General features: G+C 35.0%; 1 long non-coding RNA gene across 1 annotated transcript; it reads left to right on the top strand.

The window, feature by feature from the left end:
• The first annotated feature begins 2,453 nt into the window (after nucleotides 1-2,453).
• On the top strand, nucleotides 2,454-3,977 carry LOC120118762. The gene is made up of 5 exons (XR_005515777.1): nucleotides 2,454-2,608; nucleotides 2,907-2,995; nucleotides 3,228-3,347; nucleotides 3,614-3,664; nucleotides 3,757-3,977. It is a non-coding gene; the product is annotated as an uncharacterized LOC120118762 (long non-coding RNA).
• The last annotated feature ends 1,288 nt before the right edge of the window (nucleotides 3,978-5,265 follow it).

The following is a 5,265-nucleotide window of genomic DNA, read 5'->3' as shown; positions in this document are numbered from 1 at the left end:
TAGATTATGCAGTTATGTTGTACTGTGATAACCTATCGACAATTCAGCTGGCGGAGAATCCTGTTTTTCATGCAAGAACTAAACATGTGGAAGTACATTACCACTTTGTTAGGGAAAATGTTTTGCAATAAGAGATTGAGATGAGGCAAATCAAGACAAATGAGCAAATTGCTGACTTGTTTACAAAAAGCTTCAGTGTTGGAAAGTTTGAACATTTCCGTCGTCAGCTTGGTGTGATTCAAAGAATGGGGGCTAACATTGAGGGGGAGTGTTGAGAAGTCAATATTAGCCTAAATAAGTCCACACCTAAATTAATTTTATGTCATTGCTTACATAAATTTAGTTTTGATGTCATTGCTTACATCAATTTAGTTAGGTGAAAATTAAGTATTTTTCTCATTTTTAATTTCAATGGTTTAAATTATTTTATGGTTATTTTAATGAGTGGTTTATATTAGTTCTTGTAACTTATAAATACTCCATTTGTATTTGAGTTTTATCATCCAACAATAAAAGCTTAATTATAAGCATTTGAAAGTTTTCTTAAGAGTTCTTTCTCTTTTGCAATTTTGTGAGATTATTCTAAATAGAGTTTTTCTTCTTCTCGATCAATTAGAGTTTTTACTTTATTTTAATTCAACACTTATCTAATGGTTGTCAAATTTATTGTCCTATTAGTAGTAGTGGTATTGAAGTTGGACAGCCACACAGTGTGATGAGCCATCTCAGGTCTGAGGCTCAATATAAGCAGTGACGGTCGGTGAGCAGGCCTACTACCATTCCAGCTCCCAATCAATATGCCCATCCACTATATCAACGTACACCTACATGTGCCACGCAATATATACATTGCAATGCTTCAATCTATTGTACAAATTAACCAAATAAAAGCGCAATACATGCATACCGTGTTGTCTTCACCTCTAGGGTTGCTCCAGGTAACAACCCACTTTTCGCTATCGTTTATCATTTCATATGCGAGACCAGCGAGTGAACCGTCCTTAGGCCCTGCATTGTGAGTGACCTTAGCAACATTTCCATTCAATATTTTTGCGGGGAATTTTGTGTCCTGATCTCCTTCCCAAACCTTGTAGTTTACTAGGGATAATTCGTGTTTCGAATCATTCCGAAGCTTCACCGTGGTGTGTTTATGATCTTGAGCTTTAGCAGCTGCCATCATCATTTGATCCATGGTTTTGGTAGCTTTGTGTGTTTAGGTTGTGTGCTTTGGGTGTTGCAATATACACCTACTTATATACTGGTTTAAACCCTGCACTGTTCAGAACATGCCAAGTGAATGGCATAATTAGGTACATCAGTATAGAAATTTTTCTCTTCACTACAGCAAAATGGGTAAATAGCGGCATTTGTATCGGCGTTTTTAGAACAAACGCCGCTAAAGACTCGTACTATAGCAGTGTTTTTATAAAAACGCCGTTAAAGAATGTACTTTAGTGGCGTTTTTATACAAACGCCGTTAAAGACTGTTATTTAGTGGCGTTTTTGTACAAACGCCGCTATAGAGTTGTACTTTAGTGATGTTTTTATTGAAAACGCCACATAGACTCGTGATTTAGTGGCGTTGTTATACAAACGCCGCTAAAGACTCGTACTTTAGTGTCGTTTATATACAAACGCCGCTAAAGACTCATACTTTAGTGGTATTTTTATATAAACGCCGCTAAATACTGTACTTTAGTGGTGTTTTAAGCACAAACGACGCTAAATACTCATACTTTAGTGACACTTTTATATAAACACCGCTAAATATTGTACTTTAATGGCGTTTTAAGTACAAACGCCACTAAATAATCATTCTTTAGTAATTTTTATACAAACGCTATATATATACCGCATTTAACTAAATTTAGCAAACTCTAGCCTTAAACTTAACTCTAAGGGGCCTCATGCTTTTAAGAACCCGACCAACAGGCAAGTAACGTTCTCTGAGAGAAGAAACAGTCTCTTCAAGAAAGCTAATGAGCTCACCGTTCTCTGCGATGTGAGGGTTTCCATCATCATGATTTCCAGTACTGGAAAAATCCACGAGTTCATCAGTCCTTCCACTTCGTATCACTTTCAAAAACCCTAGATTTCTACTTTTCTTTTTCTTTTTTGAAAAACTTGAATTGAAACCATATATTTCTTCTAATTTTTGTTTTAATGTATACAAATAATTTAATTTTAATTTGATTTTGTATATTTGATGGATCGATGGCAGGCAAAAGATGGGTGAATGTTTGAACGATGCAAGCATAGAGGATCTTCGAGGACTGGAGCAAGAAATGGCTCTTCTATTATCTTTCATTTTGGGTTTTTAGTGGAAGTTGAATCTTGCTCCTTTTTTCCTGCTATATTTTGTCATGTTTTAATTTACTGCATTTGATGTTCTGTTGGTCCATTTTGCTAATATTTTAGTTCACGAGGTGGGCTTTAATTTATTTTTTATTTTGTGAGGTTTGGTTTGAAAGATGGAATAAATAGCTTCATTCGAATCCTATTATGCAGAAGAAAAATTGTTAAGCTCAAGGGGTGTTAATTTTTGTTGAAAAGAAAGGAGCTTGTTGGGTGCAGATATTGAGCAGATACTCATGGAAGCGCAGCACAGGTGGCTACGACCAGCTAATATTGATTGCCTAGAATTTATTCATTTTGCAAGTTGAACTTTGCATACCATGCCTTTCTCATATGATTTTCATTTCCTTTTCCTCCTTGAACCATTGAACAACAGGGAGTCCATCCATGTGAAGAAAAACATCAGCGAATATTGGCCTCTGTTCCTGCAATGATTTTTCCTTGTTACGTAACTTGTCTTACGAATTAATGATTCTCATTCACTTTACCTATATTGGAATTTTTTATTGCAATTTCAATATCGGTTAATTGGTGGAATTTTTGTCCTTCAGATTGACAGCAATGAGGATAATTTGTGGGAAGCTAACTGTAGAGAAAAGAATGAAGAAATTGTAACCAGTGGAATGAAATTCTTGAACTGGTAAGTGGTCCCTTTGTATCTGCTTTAACTATATGGGAGTATGGTCCTCCAAACATATGGATTTTTTTTAGAAAAAAATGAGCATACATATCAAACCCATATTTTGACCCTGTATTAATTTGAATGATAGAAATGGGTAGTTTACCGTTCGAAGTAAAATTGCTTCGTTCGATGTCTATTTCATATCCTCCCAACCTTTTCTTTTACTATATCCATTTATCATTTGTGGCAGTCTGTGGACACGAGAAGAGAGGGAAATTGTCGTTTTTAGTCACAGCAACTTCTTGCACTAAACCTTTGGTGTTTTTGGCAATGATCGTCATCCATCTGTGAAGAGTGAAATATGCACACAGTGAGTTGTGCAAATTTTCAATTGTTAATTAACTGTTTCTTGATAGACCAAACTAGTTTTCTTTGAAAGTTGAAAACACTGATAACCTGAAATCTTGAGTCCAAAGTCCATGTCCTCTCTATAATGAATTGCAATTCACTACTGTATTGATGGCATAGTTTTATGAGCAGAATTTTGATCTGTTAAGTACTTGAATCTAAGCTTTCCAGTAGTAATGGTTTAAAACCTTGTAATTTCAAACTAATATGATGATTTGGTATAACCAGTTGCAGCTTTCCGAATTGCGAGCTCCGGTCCGGAGTTTTGGTTGATAGATGGTATGTATGGCATTTTAAAACCTTGAAACACGTCATTTGCTTAACCCAGCATAATTGTTCTGAACTTTTTTTCTTGAACATTTTTACTTCAGCATGTTGGGATCAGATTGTTCAACGACCAACTATCCTAGAAAAATCCCTAGTGGACCTGATCTTCCCAGCGATGTTGCCAATGAGAAGCTTTCGAATGACGCAGCAGGCAAGTAGCTATTCATCTGAAGAGATGATGAAGTGGGAGTCTGAGTTTGATATCTGCAGTATGATCTTCCTTCTTCTTAAAGTATTCATGTCTGACATATATTCAGATACGAGTTCCGAGTATGATCCTCCAAAGGTATGGAAAACTTGGAAATAATCAAAGTATACCCGAATCAAATATATTTTTTGTGGCAGTAGTTGGTGTTGACAGTATTTTTTGTGGATTATATGTTATGTTTAAATCATTAAATACTCAGTTTTAGTAGTTTTTTACACTTCACTGCACATGAAATAATAGGTGATGGCAACACTATGAGTCCAAAGCAATCAACTTTTTCATTGTTCTTGGAATTAATACTCATGTTCTTTAATCTTTCTATTACTAGATTTTGAACCTAGGATTTACCTTATTTCAAGCGATTTAAGTTGATACAAAAAGAGTTTTTTACACGGTATTACATTTCTACACCATTTGTGGCTCTATCTTGAATATTATTATTTTTTGCTTCGAATTTTTTACTGTCTTTTGGTGCCATTACCTTTGACCAACTCACATTAGGTTTTACAATTACTCCCATTGTATTAGTATTAGACATTCTATTTTATTTTCCCAATCTTGTTCTGAATCAGGAAAAGGCATTATCTTATACAACCATTAAGGCAGCATACTGGCAGTTAGAGTTAATGGTTTCTGTACTGATTGATTTATTTCCATGTTGCAGATCAGTAGTAGAATGTTGCAGCTGCAGGCTCTATTTGAATATGTTTGATCTCTGTACTGTTGGAATGGCTTTTAGGTCAGGAATCCAGCCAAATGGCATTTGTAGCTTATATTATATGCATACTAATTCATTTTTCTTTCCATATGTGGACTTGAACTCAATATTTTCGAAGTAATGAACATCAAAGCTACATTACATTTAATTTTAATGTTTATAAATTTAATTTATTTTGTTAAAATTTATGGTTGTTTTTATTTATATAAAGTTACGTGATATTAAATTTAGGTGATGTATAGCAAAAATAAAATATGCAAAATATCAATTAATCTTAGCTAAATAATGGTAATTAGCGGCGTTTGTATCCAAAAATGCCGCTATAGATTTGACCTTTTACGGCGTTTGTGTCCAAAAATGTCGCTATAGATCTTATCTTTTGCGGCGTTTGTGTCCAAAAAATGCCGATATAGATCTGACCTTTTGCGGCGTTTGTGTCCAAAAAGGCCGCTATAGATCTGACTTTTGCGGCGTTTGTGTCCAAAAACGCCACTATTAATCTGACCTTTTGCGGCGTTTGTTCCAAAAATGCCGCTATAGATATGACCTTTTGCGGCGTTTGTATAAAAAACACTGCTAAATATTTAACCTTTTACGGCGTTTGTTCCATAACGCCGCTATCGATCT

This window comes from Hibiscus syriacus, unplaced genomic scaffold (assembly GCF_006381635.1).
Source record: "Hibiscus syriacus cultivar Baekdansim isolate YM2019G1 unplaced genomic scaffold, ASM638163v2 tig00110328_pilon, whole genome shotgun sequence".
Taxonomy (NCBI): domain Eukaryota; kingdom Viridiplantae; phylum Streptophyta; class Magnoliopsida; order Malvales; family Malvaceae; genus Hibiscus; species Hibiscus syriacus.
The sequence above is the reverse complement of the archived record's forward strand: the minus strand, read 5'-3'. Positions and strand labels throughout refer to the sequence as shown.